We start from the raw sequence: 21,371 nt of genomic DNA on the forward strand, positions 1-21,371 counted from the left end.
GTCACTCAAGGAGCTTAGCATCTACTATTGCTTAGCACTCTCTTTTGTGCTCAACATGTATTGGTTGCTCAGCACCTATGGAACTTGGCAATGCTTGTGGGAGCTTGGTAGCACTTGTGGTCTTGCTACCACTCGATAGTGTGGCTTGGGAGATGGAGTTCTCACAAATTTCCTTGAAGGATTTGGTGCATTTAATGCATGTAGCATGTGATTGTGATATGGATCAATCTGGGAGTTTGTATGGACCTATTTGGGTCTTGGTTGTCTCTCCTATGTGCATTTGATTTATTTTGAAAGCCTTCTAATTTGGTATTTAATATCTATTGAGAGGCCAACTTGTGGCACATGTATTTAATGTAAGGGTTTATTTAATTTGTAGCTTACTAGGCTGACTTTTGGCTTAGTTGGGTATAAGTAAGGGATCTTGTAGATTCTTTGGGGTAGAGATTCATCTAGCTTGGAGAAGAGGATGAAGTGGAGGAGAAAACTTTGAAGGGATACTAGCTGAGGCTTGGTAAACCATGAGATTGCTTGGTGGGCTTGCAGGTACAAGTTGAGATCTCCTTGACATTTTTAACTAGAGTGTGGATCTGGACTAGCTGAGATTAGTGTGGAGTTGGATCTCAAGGGATCTTGCATAATTGTTATTTGCTTTGTATTTGGTCATAACTGGGAAGGCCTTACAGCCCAACACATTGCATGTAATCCATTATTTTATGAATAAAGAGTTGTAATTTGGTATCATATCTTGCATTGTTCTTATGTTTCCATCATATGGCTATCTATTGGGGGGCTAGGACCTCTCCTTTTGGGATTCTACTATCTTGCACTACATCAGGTGGTATTAGAGAATAGTTGTTCCTGAGTGTGTAGATCAAGTACTAAAGTTGAGGCAATTTGCATCAGGACTTGGGGTGAGGATTATCTGATCATGTAAGGAAGCAAAAGTGTGTAGAATCACTTCCTATGCTAATCTTTGAGAGGACAATTATGTAAATTCAACTAACTATTGTAGAGATCTCAAAAAATGCATAATGATATAATCAAAATAACAATGAACACATAACATAATGATTACCATGGGGAAACCCTTCTAGGAGAAAAACCCCACCCTCAAAAACCCACACAATGTATTATCAAACCAAGATGATTACAATACACTTGCAATGCAAGTTCATATAGGAGTGCATCACCACAACTCAAACTCAGAGATACTTCTTCTAGCACCTAGTCTTGCAAACTAAACTCAATGACCCAAACACCTGCCCAAGCCCTACTTTTATAATGATTTTATAACTTGGAAACCACTTGTGGTTTTACAAAACCATGGGAAAAACTACCATGCCACATCTTACCCATTTTTGACATTTACATTTCCAAGATGGAAGAAACAACCAGGTTAAAATAGTAATCCCGTCCATAATTTTGTCTCTTAGTTTAGACCCTCATAAAAGTCATAAAACAAGCTAACTATGCTCTAAAAATGACCCTCGTATATTCTACTATGGATAGGGCACCTTTTGGTATTTTATACACTCTTTTCCAAAATATAAACAAGTGGAAAACTTCCACAAACAAATTCTAGAATTTTCTAGAAAATGATTGCAAGGTTGAGACACATGTTCTCAACATTCTCCCTCTTGTCGAATACTTTGCAAGAGTCAGGGGATCCAAAATATCATGGACTTAATTGCTAGGGGCTAAGAGGCCCGTAGACTCTAAACACTATCTAAACTTCTCTAAGCTTATTGACTTAGTTAATGCATCAGCAACATTCACCAAAGTCTCTACCTTCTCTAGCTCCACCTTGCCATCCTCAACTATATCTCTTGCAAAATGATATTGTACATCAATGTGCTTGGTCCTGGCATGAAAAGTTGGGTTCTTCACTAGGAAGATTGTACTCTTATTGTCACTATAAATTTTCACTGTACCTTATTTGAACTCTATATCTAAACACAATCTCTTTAGCTAGATGGCTTCCTTGCAGCCATGAATAGCTACCATATACTCTACCTTACTAGTGGAAAAAGCAACTACAGCCTATCGCTTGCTCATCTAATTGATTGCACCACCGAATAATGTAAACACATATGCATTGGTGGATCTTCTTCTATCAACATCAACAGCCTAGTTTGAATCTACATAGCCTCAAATATCTAAGGAATGCTCATTTCCTATTCCATGAAAACATATTGAGTACTCTGAGGCACCCTACAAATATTTGACATCTCTTTTTACTACATTCCAATGTGCTCTTCCTAGATTAGACATATAACAAGAAAGTACTCCCACTAGTCTGGTAATGTGTGGTCTTGTATAGACCATAGCATACATCAAACTTCCAATAGCACTTTGATATGGTACTTGACACATCACTTCCATCTCCAATGGGGATGTGGGACATTATGAACTAGAAAGCTTTGTTCCCATTGTAGCGGGAACACTCAATGGTCTTGACTCCTACATATTGAACCTTTTCAAAATAGTACCAACATACTTACTCTGACCTAGTCAAAGCTTTCTGTTTTATTTATCTCTTATAATCTCCATTTCCAAAATGTGCCTAGCTACACCAAGATCTTTCATTGAAAATTTTATCAAAAGCTAAGATTTTAACTCTATAATCAAACCTCTTCCTTTGCCAATATACAACATGTCATCAACATACAAGGCAATAACTAGGAAACCATCACCATCAAATTTAAAATATATACAATGATTAGATTTAGATTGCACAAATCCCAAACTCAACACATATGTATCAAATTTCTAGTACCACATCCTAGGACTCTGTTTTAAACCATACAAGGATTTCTTTAGTCTATAGACCAAATGATTTTTACCTTTTACCACATAGTGCTTTGGCTATGACATGTAAATTTCTTCCTCCAAATCTCCATGAAGGAAAGCAATTTTCACATCCATTTGCTTAATCTCTAGATCATAAAATGCTACAATAGAAAGAAAAAATCTAATGGATGTCATTTTGGCTATTGGAGAAAAAATCTCACCATAATCCACTCCCTCAACCTAACAGTAACCTTTTTCAACCAAACATGCTTTATACTTCTCAATGTTTCCATCTAAACCCATCTTCCTTTTGAATACCCATTTACAACCAACAGGCTTTCATCCTTCAAGAAATGGTACAAGATCTCATGTTTGATTCCTCTTAAGAGCTATCATTTCTTCATCCATGGATATTTTCTAGAACTCTAAATCATTCATACCAAGAGCCTCTTGTATAGATCTTGGTTCATCAATATTAGCATTCAATGCAAATATGCATCTCTAATAATCAAGAGAATACCCATACCTTTCAGGTGGTTTCCTTTGTCGAGTAGATCTTCAAACAAGATCTAGTTTAGTTTTAGCTTCAAGTACCTTTTCTTCCTTTGATGATTCAGAACTCGTAGAGCTCTCTTTAATTTCTTGGCTTTCTAAAGGCCTCAATTCAACTTTCTTCAGTGTAGCTATTGGAATTACAAGTGGGAAATGTAAACTTCTGATGGGGGGGTTAATCAGAAGTTAAAAAATGAATCCATAAAACTTTTCACCTCACATCTACCTTATGCATTCAATAGATAAACTGAAATAACATGAAAAGTAAATGCATCTAAAACATGTAAGTAACTAAACACACACACTTTGACACCAGATATGATTACCCAGATACCCTCCACATGAGAAGGTAAAATTGGGATGGGGATGACACCCACAAATCTTTACTACTGCAATTGTAAAGTGTAGCCAATTAAGGTAACAATGGTTTGACCATGAATCATGATCTGTCATGTGAAAGGCATGCCCCGTTAAAGGCTTACAAAGACTATTAAGTCCTACCTTGTTAGAGGATTTCAACACCCTATTAGAACTGTGCCTAGTTAAAGGACTTCTGACCAATCACTTGGAATTTCACCCTATTAAAGGATTTGATAAGGCATGTTAGGACCACTCCACTCAGGAGATTTAACTGAAATCACCTGTCAAAATGTCTCAGCATAGATCTTGTGATTGGCTCTAGATTGCCTGATTAAAGATCAAATATGCACAATATCCTTCTTGATCCTTTATGATTAGCTATATCAATGTTGTATCTTTATCTATCCTTTATTCTCCTCTAATTGATTCTACAATTCACTTTCACTATTAAGTCACCTTGAATGCTCTATAAAAAAAATTGATTATTCACCCCTTATTACCTTCCTATAACTTGATCTCTCTCACATTAAAACCTTTGCGGCTTCGTCTTCCTTATAAAGGATTTATGGACTTCCATTATTATTTTTAGAGCATCATCCTAGTTGTCACATACAACATCCAATGACTTTATTTGGATGGCTAGCTCTAATACAAGGTGTACAAGCCCATCTAGTGTTGAAAGATTGGGATATTTCTTCAACAATATTTATGCATAGCCTAATTCTTTATGGAGTATTTCCATGTGTGGGGTAAGAGAGGCCTAAATTTGTGTCAATTTGGCTTTATATTAGCCTCTTTTGCTATTAATATAGCTAATTGACTCTGTGACTAAAGAAATGTGTGGAAATGCCTCTCATTCTGAGTTGGGTTCTGAGGTAGTTACATACCTAAGATGTTTAGATTCCTCTCTAGGCTAAGAATTTTATGTCCGATGTCTTGGGTGAAGAGTGTGGGATCACATAGTTTGGTGTACAATGAGAAAATATTCTCAAGTACCTTCTTCACATCCTCAACCTTATTTTCCAAAGCAACTTGTTACAATGCTATATCACCAGATATCTTTTCATTCATTTTTCCTTGAAACTTTCTTTCAGACCATTCCAAAAGTTTGGCATTTGTATCTAGGTCTTCATTATTAACCTTTTCCACAATATCTGACAATTGTTCCATTAGTGGCTTGGTTTCTTTTGAAGTAGGTAAGTTGAATGCATCTAAAAAGATGTCTTTGATTTCATGTAATGCTTGCTTTTGTCTGTACTCATTTCTAAGCATTTCTTGGTGTTTCTTCTTTTCTAAAGCTTGTTGCAACATGTTTATTTGTTCTAGTGTCATTGTTGCAAAATCAAACTTAGGTATCACTATTTCTTCATCTAAATTTACATCTCCATAGTGAATTACCTTTTCAATCTTAGAAGAGCTTGAGCCTGGTGCTGAAATTTGCAAGGGTATAGCTTACATGCTCAGCTTCTAAAGGACTTTTTTAAGAGTGTCAGATGTTGGTAAGGTTACCAATGCTTGAATGGCTTCTTGCTCATTTTCCCTTCATGCAGCCTTACTTTCTTCAGATCTACTTTGGTCAATCATAATGATTGGACTTGCACCTTGTGTTTGTGCATCAGGTTGATCGTCTGTTGTTTCTTTCTCTTCTATTGTAGTTTGTCTCTATTCAACCAAATCAATTTTAACAGTTGTTTCAACCTTTGTGGATGTGTCTACTGATGTTTGAATCAAAGGTTGATCACTAGTAGTTGAAGAGATGGTAGAAGGTGGTTCTTATGTATTCACATCATCCCTTCTGATTTCAACTACTGCCTTTTGAAGTTCATCCACACTAACCAATACTGGGTTTTCACATAATCTTGCCTAAAGTATAGATTGGTCTAGTATCTTTTCAGATCTTCTATAGTTAAAGGATTGATGTTCTAAGTTGAAATGCCAAGAACACCCTTGACAATTAGAGTTTCTACTATTGAATGGGTGTCATGTGGAGGGCTAACACTCGGCATTTGTGTGTCATGCACACTTTGTTCTTCTTGCTCCTCTTTAGCTATTGTCATGTCTTCATCTTTCTTTTGTGTTTCCTTTTCAACAATATTTTTTTTCCTTGTCATCCTCCTTATCATTATTTTCATCACCATTATTTCTTCCCTCAAATGGATCTTCTTCTCCTTGTTTGATAGTTGTTAGCCCATAAATCAATTTCCACATTTGGGTGGATTTCTTCACAACATCTTCAATGTTTTTCTAAAGAATGTTGAAGGCTTTGTGTTTAGGTGCAAATCTTCCACCATATTTCTTGTTTGCCTTGGTAATCTTCCCTTTTGTCAATTTTGGCATAACTTGTGCTAATGTAGATTCTCTAATTTGTTTATCCAAGTTTAAACAATAATGCCACTTTTTTTCAACAGTGTCATATAGACCTTTTGGTAGAGTATTGTCAAACTCAAGTGGAGTATTCTTGAATTTGGACATCATTGCATATATTGATTCTTCAACTAGATTATTTTCTTCCCTTCCAAGTTTTTCATCCCTTCCAAGTTTTTCAAAATCAACATTTTTCAAACTAGAAAAATCTACATTATTCTTGACATTCTCATAGATATTTTCAAGATCAGATTGAGGTGTATGACTTGCCACTTTAAATTGGCTTGTATCCTCAGATTTTGTTCTCTCATCATCAATATCTAGTTGTGCAATGTATTTCCTTCTTTGTTTCTTCTGCACTTGGTCTCTTTTTTCTATAGCCTTGGCCTTTTCTTTGGCTTTCTCTTTGGCCTTTTGTGTGGTGGCCCATGTTCTTGATCTGGTTGTTGGTGCTATTGGATTTGTTGAGCTTTTCTTAGCAATTTTCTTTGCCTTTGTCTTTGGTACAAGCTATGCCTTAGCCTTTCTCTTCTTTGGCTCAGCATGTACTGGTGCTTCCTCTACTTCCTCTTCCTTAGCACCCTCTTCTTCTTCTTTATCCTCACCCATGCCTTGGGTTAATGCAAGAGGTTCTTTAATTTTATCTTGTTCTTCCTCTTCGTCCTATTCATCTCCTTCTTCTTCTTCTTCTTCAACATCTTCACCAAATTTGGCCTTTAATTTCTTCACCAATTTTTCTTTCTTCTTTAATGTGGAGGTTGTCTTCAACTCCATTTCTACTTTAGACTTCATCACATCATAATTTCCAAATATTTTGGTTGTTTTATCACTTCTTCAGCAAGAAGTGCAGTGATGGCAGTTGAGGCTTCATCAACATTAATCTCATATCCTAAGGGTCTTAGCCATCTTACCCTAGGTATGGCAGCCTGTACATATGTGTAATCAATATCTACAAGAAAACATGTCATTGTTATATTGTTCAACCACTGAAATAGGTATTCTCATCCTTTGCTTCATAGACTTCTTAAAGTCTTCAAAATAACTTGTCATGATAGTTTCAAAGTTCTCACCCATTTGCTCAATGTGTTCATTGATTTGCACAGCTACTGACATGTTCTTCTTCCAACTTACCTTGCCAAAATATAGAAATGTATTCTATACATAGAAAAATATGCAAATTAGGATTGATCCAAATTTGCATTGTGCACTCTTGGTTTTTCTAATGGCTCCTAGGTTCTCCATTATTTGTTGCAATTGAAGTTTAGCTAGATCATAGGTATGATCCTTCTTCACAATTTTGTAGCCCGCGTCTACTGCAATACAGGGTACATTGTTTAATCTTCTTGATTAATAAAACTTATGAGAAATTACCCTTATGGAAAAGTCCAATAGAGGGTCTATAATGGTATCAATTATCATTCCACATTTGTTCCATTTGGCTCCTATTTTTTTCTCTATAACCTCTTTTGAGTCACTTCACAAAATCTTTGGCTGATCTAGGGTTGGAAAACTAGTCACCCTATGAATTATTCTCTTTGAAATTTTGATTAGTACATCTTCCAACCACAGGGATCCATTGTGTATTCTTTTCAATATGATCTTTATCCATTTTGTTTTGAACATTGTGGGGAAATCTAGGGCATGGGTCAAACCCTGCCTTTTTACAATTTTGAACTCTTCTTTTAAGACATCATTTTCACACAATTTTTCGGATGCTTCCCTTATCTCCATATCACCAATTCCACCTATCTTGTAGTTATAACATTTTCTAACATCCTGATCCATAATAACTTTCAGGGAAATCATGGATAGTGCGCCTGATGGGTCTTGTTTATACACAACATCTGGAATTACTTTGAAATCTGGTTGTTTCATTTCATTGCTAACTAATTGAACATTTAAAACTTCTTGTCCCTCTACATTCCTTGAACTAGACACCATTTGACAAACTAGGGTTTATATGAATTTCAAACTACATAGCTTAGCTTATGAATAAATACCTTTGGGATTCAAAAAATGTGAGTGAAATCATTGTTAGGATTTTTGTAGTCACTTCAAACAAACTTCTAAATCATCTTCTGCATCGCTTGCTCTTTCTTTGAGATTGAAATGACAAGAAGTGAGTGAAAAAAAAACCATATACCCTACAAAGAACCTTGCAATTAATGCTTAATGCTTGTACAACTGTAAACTTGGCATCAACATGATTTATGTTCCACTCAGCATCTAATGACATGACCATCACTCGGCAACTACTGCAAGCTCGGCATCAACTGACTTAGTTTCACAGCTTGGCACTAACTAGTGTTTCACTTGACATACACGGAAATTTTTATGCTCAGCAACAATGTGAGGCCTTGTCACGACCCATCGTAGCATAGCCGATGCATTATTATTATTTTGATACTCATGACTCAAGATGCCGAGACACTATCGAATACTTTGAACATAGTATATTATTTCATGTTGTATGATGTTTACTTTCAGATATTTGAGTTCATCATTTAATGCTTTATGTACATGTATGTTGATGAAGTAAATACAGGATTAACACTTTGATTATGAAATTGTAATGATTAAGAATATGAGTAGGACGAGAGAAATGTTGATTGATTGAAAGATGTATGTTTTAATTTATGTGATTTTCTGATATGTATATACATATGTGCATGTGATTTTATGGGGCTACTGATGTGTGCAATGAGTGTGTAGGATATTTTAGTCGAGAAACCTGATGGAGGAATAGAACTGATCCCTATGTTTCATTTGTGGAAACCTCGTCATTCGTATCTTAATTGTATTGTGAGATGTATGAATGTATCTTTCCATGATCAGTAAATGTTAATGTTTCATAACTGTGTTCTTATAGTATCACTTAACACTCGTAAATAGTGTATGCATTCCAGCATGTTAGTTAGGGTTAATTGTGTAACCTATGGACCTAAGTTGACTAAGTTAGTGCCCTTTTCGCTAATCTTTTTTTAATCAAGTTTAGTTACCCCTAATCTGAATTAGTGCTTAGTCTGCATTTTGGAGTTGTTAAATGGTCTTAAATATTCCTAACATTTGTTTGGTCCCAAATCTATTCCTAAGGCTTAAAAATCATAAAATCTTAATACCCAAGGGGTATGGGTATGGGTTGGGGGCATTTTCCACCCCCTTAGCCCCTTTTGTTGACTTTTATGGTCACTCAAAAAGTCTATTTTTTCCTTAGTGCGAAAATTGAAAGTTGTTACCATGGGTTGAATAACCTCAACTCCACTTAGAGGTTAACCTTAGGTTTGGTTGAGTTAGAAACCTCTAGATTTTTAGGAAAGTGGGGGAAGTTATTGCCCTTTTTAGGTGGTTGAGTTTGGATCTTATTTAGAGGCATTTTTGAGTAGTTTTGGTTGTTACCCAATCTCTACTTTTAGAGAGAAGTCTTGGAAGATTGAAGGAAGGAAGGAAAAGCTCATCTCAAATTGTTCATTTACCATAACCTCTTGTGAAGGTAGAAGTTATTCATCTCCTTTGTTCATGTTGCTCATGTTGTTTCATGCTTGGTTCATGCTTGTGTTATTGTGTTGTTTATTGGTATGTTTGTATGTATGTTGGGTATGCTTGGGAAGGATTGAAACTATGTTTTCTTGAATGCTTTTCTTTCATGTTTTGCTTGAATTTTGAAGTTTTCTTGTATGGGTGTTTTGGCATTACTCATCCTTAGATAGGGCGGAAGTGGCCAATTTTGGGAAAGGTCTTCCGTTGGACCCCAATAGTGTAGAGTCTCTTCTCAGGATGAGAAGAGGGAGAGAGGGTAGGGTGTTATGGGCCCCTACCTGTCAACACAAACCACATATGAGTTTTGGATGTAAGAATGGAAGAATGAAAGTTCTTGAATTATAGCCCCAATAGGGCATTTGTTTTGGTGTTGTGCCTAACATCTCCTGTTGGGAAAATCCACCTTCTCCCTAGTTTTGATTCAATGTTGAATCCTATTGTGAAAACCTAATATGGATATGAATGTCTGATTTAGTTTCTTGTTATGTTGTTTTGTCACCTAGTCAGTTTTCATTCCCTCCACTACCTCAGCAATGTATTACAGAAAATGAAATGGGTCCCTTCTTAAGGGCCATGAAGAAAATTTAATTTGATTGTTGAAATTTTGGGATTGAAATCCTCTGTAAATTGTATTTAAAACCTTTGTTGTAATGGCAACGATGTCGGGTTTTCTTCCTAGTTCTTTCCTGGTAGAGCCTTTGAATTAGGTTGTCAATAAAATAGTGTTTGAGTGATATTGTTCTTATGAGGTTTTCATAATTTCCTTTCAGTTATAGGAATGAATATCAAGATAAGATAGAATGATGATGTTAAATTTTGCGATTTTCAAGTGCAAATATGTTAAGGAAAATTAACAAATAAGTAAATAAATGATATTATGTTTTTGATTAGATAAACAGGTTTTACAAGGATCCTGAAACCCAAAAGTTAAAACATATAAGGCTGATAATAAGCATGAAAGCCCAGCCAAAAAAGTATAAGTTCAGAGGCTAATAATAAGCATAAAGCCCAGCCAAAAAGTAGAGTTCTAAGAAAAGACTAGGAAAAAAGACAAGTAATACCACAGACTAAAGCCAAAACAAAAGCCACAAGACAAAGAAAACAAAAGAACAGGTGAGATTTATTCCTCGCTCTTTCGCTCCAACTCTTGCATAACCTGACCAGCCTCGAAGGCTAGTTGATTCTCCTCCGCTTCCAGCTATTGTGCCCTTTGGTCCCCTTGGTCCTGATTAGGAATGGTGTTGTCCTTTGCAGAGTCATCCTCCATTCTGGCTTCATCCCTGTCTTTTCCTTCCTCATCATCCTGCATTTCTCTGTCTTTGATCCAGCCCGTAACAGAGAAGATGTTGTTGTTAATGGAGCTTAACAAAGAGAACATCTAATTCGCAAGGTTGTGATTGTAGTTCTCCAGGTTGTGTATCCTTCTTTCTGCCAGACTGAGCCTATCAGCCGAATCTATCCTCTAGGTTAGCATCCATCCCATTCCTTGTTGCCTCAATATGTCTCACCTATTCTTTGACCTCCTCCAGCTCATGGAAAAGCCATTTGATTGATCTAAAATTGTCAATCATACTGTTATGAGCATTATTCAATAGGTTCAACCCTATCTCCCTAGCTCTATCTGAAATAGCCACTATTGTTGGGTCAATGAGTTCTTCCATCCACTATTCCTCTTGATTTTCTACGAGGATTTGGGGATTCATGGCCTCCCTGAAGATGCCCATCTTTGAAGTCTTGACATTAAAGTTTATCCAAGCTTTCCTCCTATCATTGACCTACACTTCCCCTTCCGCATACCCTACATTCTCCTCTTTCTGCTCCTTGGGTTGGGCTAGGAGGTGGACAGGAGATAGGGGCAGCATAGACGCCTCCTCCAACTGAGAGTGCACTTCCTCTAAACTCTCCCTCTTGCATTTCTTCCTTCCACTTTCATCCTTAATTTCCTCCTGCATCTCCTTACCACCTCCTCAGACTCTGACTCCTCCTCATCATTGCTATCTCCCTCCTCATCCTTCTTAGGAGGCTTCTTCCCAAGATCCCTAGGGCTTTTTTTGCTAGGGGTTATGGGGGAGGGAAATTTTTTAGCTTGGTGAGTCGCTAATTTCCCCAAAGAAGAGATCCCTCCTTCCTCAGAGCTGAGGCTTTGAATTTCATCCGAGTCAGAGGAGTAACTAGAACTACCAAACTCCACATTCTCTGCCTAAGGGGGAGTGATGCTTATAGGCTAAGCCTTGAAGTGCTCATGGATAAGCAGCAACAGCCCCTTGTGCAGAGCCAGGTTTGCGGTGGGCTTCTTTTTGAAGCTATCCACGGCCTTGCTCATAGAGGTTAATAGATAATATGGAAAGGAAATATTAGCATTATGCTGGAAATGATTCAATATAAAAAAGTGGTGGGTACAAGCTGCATCAAACCTAGGGTCCAACATGATGTACTCGATAACAGCTATCAGAACATACCTCCATCACTTCTTCATGGAGTCGGGGACATAGTAGGTGTCAATCTTTCTCAGCGCCTTCAGTTCCTTCTCACTCTCCACAAAGTCCCTAACCGCATTGGCCAAGAGCTTCTTGTCCCTAAAGAATTTAAAACCCTCGATACGGATTTCAGTGACAGTTGCAATCACCTCCTTCGTTATCTAGAAGTAGACCCCATTCACCTTCACCCTGCCATCCTTCCAAAACCCCACCATGCTTTTCGTCACGTCCTGATCAAATCCATGCAGCTTCATGATATAATTAGTAACCCCACCTTCTTCTAGCTTTTCCCACACTTTCTCCCTACTTCTCCATTTCTCAAAATCTCCCACCGGCTCCTTTCTGCACCTTTTGCCCACCATTTTTGCACACTACACACCCTCTTTACTCATGTGCTCCTCACTCTATGACTGAAAGGGACCTCTAAGAGTAAGCAATAAATAGAGAAAAATAGCCATGCTATTGCTCCAGAAGCAAGTGCAAAAAACAACCCACAAAGCGTGTCGATTAATCAATAATGAATCACCACAATTACGATTTCCCATGCTTCCATTTTGAAAAGTATCCTTATTTCTTAAAACTTTCATAATCATAATTATAGCTTGATTTTCTCTTTACTTTCTTGGATCTTGTCTAAGTTGATCAAACTTTTAACGTCTGTCGGGAAACAAATTTTGGGATGCCAAGTCATTTTTTGGCCTGCGCCGACCCCAATGTTCGCAAACCTGTCGACAACTAGGTTTGCTTCCCAAAAAATATGAGTGATGTGGATTCTATTAAATTTGGCGAGGGTCTTACGTGTCTCATCAATTAGATTTGCAATCGTCCATGATGGATGTGAGTTGCCAATGATGCACTTTATATTGTTATATGAATCCCCTTCGAGCCATAAATTGGTAACACCAATTTCAAAAGCTAGTTTTACAACATTGCACATGGCGTTCGCTTCTGCAAAATGATTGGTTTGGAATCCCAGTGGGAGAGAAAAAGCCGCAATACTATCTCCATTTTCATTCCTTATCACCCCTCCACTAATTGAGGAGCCAAGGTTGCCCTTGGAGGCTTCGTCGAAGTTGGCTTTGTGCTAGCCTTCAGGGGGGAGGAGCCACTTGGCTTCATGTCTTTTCCTTGATCTGTCTTTTACCTTCTCCTTATTCCTGCCTCATATCTCAAATTCTCCCCCCTTCCTCACAGAAAAGTTTTCCTTTATGTTACTAAAAATCTTTCTCCCAACAACTAAAGCCGGCTCCTCCCTATCTCTGAAAATTTGATCGTTTCTCTCCTTCCATATGCTCCAACAAAAATGGGGCAGGATCCAGGAGCTAATTTCCTACAAGACAGACCCATTGAACAAGTCATGTCATTGATAGAAAAAGTCCAGAAGGTTAGAAGGAAAGCACTAGTTGTGGCCTAAGTCTTGGGTGAGGATGCCCTAAACTGCCCTAGAGAAAGAACAGTGAATGAACACATGGTTGCCTGTCTCTGACTCTTCTTTACACAAAACACATCTATTGGGCATGATGTGACCTCTTTTGATGAGATTTTCCTAGTTTAGAGTTTTTTCCTAAAGAGCCAACCAAAAAAACATGTTGACTTTTGGTGTGAAGCCAAGGATCCAAGCCCTCGACCAAGGGGGAGACTCTTTCAAGCTCCATAAAGCAGAGTACCTAGAGGCAACCGAATAGAGCCCATTAGCATTATCCCTCCAAACTAGTTCATCCTTATTGTTGCTAAGGGACAAGGAATTAAGCATGATCATGATTGGTTTGAGGTCATCTAAGATAATGGAAAGGTCCCTCCAACCCTGTTCAGTCTTATAATTGTTGACTTTGTGCCCATAAAGGTTGATGCAATCATTAGCCCAAAACTCATAGCTAGGGTTGTTCATAAGGGGGCCTTGAGAAAGCCAACTGTCAGACCAGAACAGAATGTCCTCCCCATTACCCAGCTTCTAGGAGACTTTTGAGTTAGCCAAGTCCTTGGATTTTAAGAAACCATTCCAAACAACAGAACCTCTTGGGAGGTCCTCACTGAAGAGGGTGAACTGAATAGAGGGCCTCTTTATATACTTATTTACTACAGTGTCTCTCCATTCCCTCGTGCTACTAAAGATGCGCCAGATTTGCTTTTCCTGGAGGGCCTTATTGAGGTGAATGAGCTTCATGATTCCTAGACCTCCATTCTTCTTGGAGAGGCAAACTTTGTCCCATGCAACAAGGGGGTACCTTTTATTCCTTTCAGCTCCCATCCACAAAAAATCCCTTTGGATTTTCTCCATCCTCTCAGTGTATTTCACCAGTATGGTAAAAAAGCTCAGAGCATATATCGGCAAGTTTTGAAGGATGGATTTAACTAGTTGACATTTTCCAGCTTGGCTAAGAATGGCTCCTTTCCAGCCTGCCAGTTTCTTACTAAACCTTTCCATGATGCCATTCCAAAAGGAATCTAAAGGGGTCCTTCCCAAGGGGAGACCAAGGTAGGTAGAAGGAAGCTTCCCCACCTGAGATCCCAGGATTCTGGAGATTCTCTTCTATCTTTCCTCCGGAGTGTTCATAAAGAAAACAGAACTTTTGTCCCAATTGATGAGCTGCCCCGACCCTCTAGAATAGGTGTCCAAAGTGTCTTTCATAGCCTTTGCCTCCTTGACCAAGGCCTCTCCACCCATAATAGTGTCATCAACAAATTTTTGATGTGTAAAGGGGGTGCATTTGGAAGAAGGTTTAAAACCTTTGATCCTCCCTTCTTTTTTCTTCTCCATGAGTCTGCCAATGCATTCTACCAAGATAATAAAGAGAATAGGTGATAGAGGATCCCCCTAACGTAGGCTTCTGGTAGGTTTGAAGAAATTAGAGGGGGATCCATTAATTAAAATAGCTAGAGAGGGAGTGGTGACCAGCTGAGAGATTAGCTTACACGATTTGACATCAAAGCCAAAAGCCTTCAACACCAAATCCAAAAAAGACCAATCAACCTGATCGTAAGCTTTGGACATGTCTAGTTTGAGTAACATCCCTTCTCTCTTTCCAACTTCCATAGAGTGAATCACTTCATGCACCATAATAATCGAATCTAAAATCTGTCTACTCGGAACAAAACCAGATTGTTGCTCAGAAATAATTAGGAGGAGAAGCTTAAGCAGCCTCGAAGTGAGCACCTTCGAGATGATTTTATAAAAGGAGTTGCATAAACTGATGGGTCTGAACTTATCCAAAGTGTCTGCTTCTAGCACTTTGGGAATAAGAACTAAGAATGTAGAGTTTATTTCCTTCAGAATACTTCTAGCTCCAAAGAATTCCTGAACTGCCTTGACAACATCCTTCATAATGACAGGCCAGTACATTTGGAAAAAGAAGGTGGGAAAACCATCAGGGCCAGGTGATTTATCCGTCGGAAGAGAAAAAAGAGCTTCTCTTACTTCGAAATCAGAAGGAATGGCCCAGAGCAGATTATTATGGTGCGGTTGGAGGATTTGAGGAATAAAAGAAACAATATCATCTTGGTCCACTTTAGAGAGCAAAGGATCCCAAGACAGCAGGGAGGAGAAAAAAGAAACAGCTTCATTTGATATATCTTCTTCCTTTGTCAGCACACATTGGTCTTTCTTCAAGCCAAAAATCCTGTTATTTTCTCTATGTTTAAGAGTATAAATGATATTATGTTATTAAGATAAAATGGTGGTATATAGATAAGCAATTTAATTTAAATTCAAACCTTGTCAAGTAATTTCCAAGGTTCATGCATAAAAATCTAGTCTTGCTTCTTTCATATTTATTTTGAATAGAAATTAATCCTATATTATTGTACCCACAATGCGTTAGAATTCCATGTTTTAAATCCAATAGGAAAGTAAAATTGATTCGCGATAACATTCCCCTTAGTCTAATAGAGATGATGGTATTAATTATATACTTCAAAAAATAATATAGGTCTCAAAATATGCTCCCTTTGGCAAGTTCTAAATTAGAAGATTATAACACTATAAAAAAAAATTGTCCCAAAGAGTAAAACTCTCTAGATTTTGTATGGGCAAGCAAAATTAATTGTTCTCATGTGATAACAGAAAATATTCTCTGTTGATTCTTTTATTTGAAACTTATATTTTTTTTTAAAAAGGAGAAGGAAATACTTCTAATAAATCTTAAATATCCTATTAATATCCTAGAATCCCAACTATAAAACTTTATGACTTAAATCCCATCCCCCTCAACTTCAAAACTCACCTAAGTATCTTTTAGACTTATCTCCCTTTATCCTCCCTAGGCTCAGGCTCTTCCAACTTGGAATGGCATTAATGCTATCTTGAATTTGTTTTGGGGGTGGGGGGGGGGGGGGGTCGTCTATGATGCCGGATGGTACCTGCGAATGGCGAGTGGGGCAAGTTGAAATAGTGCAAGTGTTTCCTTTATTAAAGTTTGAAATTACATTTTCCTTGTTCCTTACTTTCTTTTTTACCCAAGCTTCTCTTTGGGTTGCATAGAAAGTGCTTGGGATGGCGCCATGCATTGTGGGGGGGGGGGGGAACCTTGGAAGGCGTTGGTAGGATGTGGTTTGGCATTAATGCCAAAAACATTACTAGGGTCTTTTCCTTCAACCATACCCTCTGCTCTTGGCGTGCCCACCTTGGACTGCCATGCGCAGTGAATGAAGGGTGCCACATCTGCCATAATGTATGCCTAGTCAATGCTTGGGAAGTGCGTTGCAGACTTGGGCAGTAAGGTATGTGGTTTTAGGATAGTGGGTAGTAATGTTAGGATAGTTAGTTTTTAGCTTAGTTTGTTTTGTTATTTAAAAAAAAAAATTTTAAGTTAGTTATAAATTATGATTAGTTTAAAACTTATGATAGTTAAATTTAGTTAAGCTTTGTATTAGTTAATATTTATTTTTAAGTTAGTTGTTTTATTATTTAGTTAAGTTTCGTTTTAGTTAATATTTAGTTAAGGATTAAATTAATGAAGATATTGTTAGTTTTATTAAATTAGTTTCATTTTTAGTTAGTAATTTTAAAAGTTGGAGATTAGTATTAGTTAATAATGCCATTAGACATTAGAAAAGATTAGTTAGTTTAAATGTTAAGATGCTTAGTTAATATGTGCTAAAAATATTAGCTAGGTTGATGTCTTTTTATTTAGTTTTGTTTAATTTTTAGTTTTAGGTAATCTTAATTATATTACCTTTTCAATAATGTCTTATTGTAGGTTTGAAACCAACTAATTTAAAATAAAGTTTACTTAAAGCTTAATTAATAGTTTGATTGACCTTGAGTTTAGTAGTTAGTTACTTTAAAGTTTAGGAATGTTTTAATGAATTATAGATTTAAATAAAAATTGTGATTAGCATAAAGATTACTTAATTATATGTAAGATGTTACTTTAGTAGGTGTTCATTTGTGTAACATTTCGAATAATTAGTTGTATATTATTTAATTGGACATTCAAATCAATTAGTTATAATGTTAATGGATATTTTGCTTAACAGATTTATTATTGATTAAAGTTAATAGGACTTAAATTTATTGTAAATTATGTTCTACTATTGTTCTAAGGATGCAATATTTAAAGAGTAATTTAAAATTATTAAGTGTTAGGTCTTTTAATTAATTGAAATTAGTTTGTTAATTTAATTAATTGATTTAACTTTATCGATGTATTTCTTCTCATGATTATTAACTTAAGATGAATGTAGTAAACCCATCCTTGCACTTGCAAATCAACTCTTAAACCTTAGTGAACCTTATTATTATTAATTTAAAAAAAAATTACGTGTGTTTTGCCCACGTATTTTGGGCATGACAAATAACATGAAAACTTTGAAGATTTAACTTTGAATTTTCACAACACCTTGCATCTTTATTCATGCTAATCCATTATTTTTAGTGCTATTTTATTTTGGAACTAATATATGATATAATACTTTGAGGATCAATCTCACATACCTCTTTTTTGCTTAGTTTGATGAAGTGTGACTATTTGACCCATTGGGTGAAGTGATCCCTTCTTTATTTGATGTATTGCAATCATCTTTCTTCTTCCATGTCTTATTCATCTCATTCCTAATGTGTTTAACACCTACCTTGCCTTTGCCTTTATCAAATTCACAACTTGGTGCCTTTGACCTAGTTGGACAATGTTTATTGATGTGACCAGTCTTCAAACAGCTAAAACATGTAGTTTGACTCAACCATCTTTTGTAGTTACCACTGACATGAGTCCTAATACAATTTTCAAGTACATGTCCATATTCTTGACAATAGTGACAGCAATATCTTATATTGTAATCCTAATTATAAGAATTTCCATAGCTTCTTACCTTTGTTGGCTTGCTTAATGACCATGTGGACTTGGATTTGCATTCAAGGGCTCTATGTCCATACTTCTGACAGTTGTAACAATATCCTTCAAATTTTGGTGCATGCATGGTTCTAATTCTGCATTCATGTGCCTGATGACCTTGTTTATTGCACTTATGATAGTGGACCATGTTCTCAAGCTTAGCATTTTGATTTGTATTCTTGGTTCTGCACACATTAGTAGTACATCCTTTCTTTCCACAATTATGACAAGTAGGTTTGGAAATCTTACCTTTGTTGTTCCTTTCCTCAGTAGCTTTGGATGATTCTCCTTCTTTAGTGCTTGTGTAGCCCATTCTTGTTGTATCTATGTTGGATCTAGGGGATTTCAGTAATTGCTCAAAGTATTTGAATGCTTCATTTGGCTTTTTCAAACTTTCAACAAATTCCTTTTCTCTTTTTAGGTTATTCTACAGTTGTTCATTCTACAATTTTAATGCAGTTATCTCAATGTCCTTGACATTCAACTCATAATGAGCATTCATCATTTGGCTTAAGGTATCCAATTGCATGTTTGAGATCCTGGTTAGCTTTGTTGACTTTTCTTCCAATCTGTTGTTTAAGATTCTTTTGTCTTTTTCAATCATGGCCTTGTCTTCTATACCTTTCTTCTTTTGTTCAATCATCTCACATATCATCATGGCTTGATATTCTTGTTCTAGTTTGAGATTTCTTATTTCCTTAGCTTGGATTTTGTTCTTCTCCATTCGATCTGCAACTGTTGCATCAAATTCACTGGAGTTACCATCTGCAAATAGCTTTGTGGTGTTGATCTCTTTATATTGTGTGTTATTTTCTACTATGACAATTTCTTTCCTTCTTTTCAAGGAACTCTTCAAAGCATCTCTAGCTTCATTTAGTTGATGTAGTATGAGATGTATTTCAATCTACTAGTTCTCAATAGTCTTTCCCAAGTTGTAGACTTCCATTTCAAGATCTTTCCTCTAAGTTGCAAAGCTTCTCATCCTAAGAACTTAGCTCTGATAACAATTGTTTGAATTACAAGTGGGACATGTAAACTTCTGGGGGGGGTGAATCAGAAGTTAAAACATGAAACCATAAAAATTTTCACCTCACATCTACCTTATGCATTCAATAGATAAACTGAACTAACATGAAAAGTAAATGCATCTAAAACATGTAAGAAATTAAATACACGCACTTTGGCACCAGATATGATTACCCAGAAACCCTCCAAATGAGAAGGTAAAATTGGGGTGGGGATGACACCCACAAATATTTACTACTATTGTTATAAAGCATAGAAAATTAAGGTTACAATGGTTTGACCATGAATCATGATTTGCCCTATGAAAGACCTACCTTGTTAAAGGCTTACAAAGACTGTTAAGTCTCACCTTGTTAGAGGATTTCAACACCCTGTTAGAACTGTGCCTTGTTAAAGGACTTCTAACCACTCACTTAGAATGTCACCCTATTAAAAGATTTGATAAGGTCTGTTAGGACCACTCTACTTAGGAGATTTAACTAAAATTACCTGTCAAAATGTCTCAGCATAGATCTTGTGATTGGCTCTGGATTGCCTGATTAAAGATCAAATTAACACAATATCCTTCTTGATCCTTTATGATTGAATGTATCAATGTTGTATCTTTATCTATCCTTTGTTCTCCTCTAATTGATTATGCAACTCACTCTCACTGCTAAGTCACATTGAATGCTTTATAAAAAAATTTGATTATTCACCCCTTGTTACCTTCATGTAACTTGATCTCTCTCACATTAAAACCTTCAAGGCTTTGTCTTCCTTATAAAAACTTTGGTGGCTTAGGGTTAGGCATGAATCTACAGTTGAGATTCATCCTTTTTATTGCCTAATCTTTCCTATTTTCTAATTGGCTACATGCAAATACATAGGGATTCTGCAAATAGATTCATCCTTATCTCCAAAAGATCGTAATCTATCCTTTGGTCAGCTTGAAAATGGTTTACATAGTTGTTTGTGCAATCACAAAAAAATATGTCCAATCTGTGTTACTTGGCACTTGAAGTTACTGATGCTTGACAAATACTATAATTCTATTTCTGATTTGGCACCTGAACTGCTTGGCATCTACTATTCACTCGGCACTTGAATCACTCGGCATGGTCTATCTGCTCGACACTTGGGTGACTTGGCACTCATTACAACTTAGCATGCATTGGTAGTTCGACATAAACTAAGTAAATATCTTAAGTGTGTTGACACTCAATTGTCAAAACCAATCTAAGATCAATAGTAATAGGTAGTTGAATCACATCTTTCTTTCCTTCTATTTGTTCTGGCTGCACTATAATAGAAGAAGGCTTAGTTTCTCTAAAAATAACACTTCTTGAATAAAATACCTTTTGTTCAATAGGATTCCAAAGCTTGTACCCTTTCACACTATAGTTGTATCTGATCAAAATACATTTAACAACTTTGTTATCCAATTTTTTCCACTTCTCCTTTGGCACATGAGTATATGCTTCACAACCAAACACTCTTAGATGTCTAAGTGAAGGCTTGTGGCTCGACAACACTTCCATTGAAGTCTTATCAACAAGAGCTAATGTAGGAGACTTATTTATCAGGTAGTAGGTAGTGGCTATAGCTTTAGCCTAGAAATTTTGTTCTCATCCAACACCACTCAGCATACTCCTAGCCTTCTCCATCAAGGTCATGTTCATTCTTTTTGCAACTCCATTCTATTGTGGAGAATATGGAGTTTTCTTATCTCTTTTAATACCACAATCTTTACAAAATGTGTCAAAATCATTGGAGCAAAATTCACCACCATTATCAATTCTCAAACATTTTATTTTCTTCACACTCTGCAACTCAACCATTGCTTTAAATTCTTTGAAACAGCTAAAAAATTCATCTTTTCTCCTTAGAAAATAAACCCATGTTCTTCTACTAAAATCATCAATGAAAGAAACATAATAAATTGATCTACTAA

Source organism: Cupressus sempervirens, chromosome 2 (assembly GCF_028749045.1).
Source record: "Cupressus sempervirens isolate cs-2001-9-10 chromosome 2, ASM2874904v1, whole genome shotgun sequence".
In the NCBI taxonomy this organism is placed as follows: Eukaryota; Viridiplantae; Streptophyta; class Pinopsida; order Cupressales; family Cupressaceae; genus Cupressus; species Cupressus sempervirens.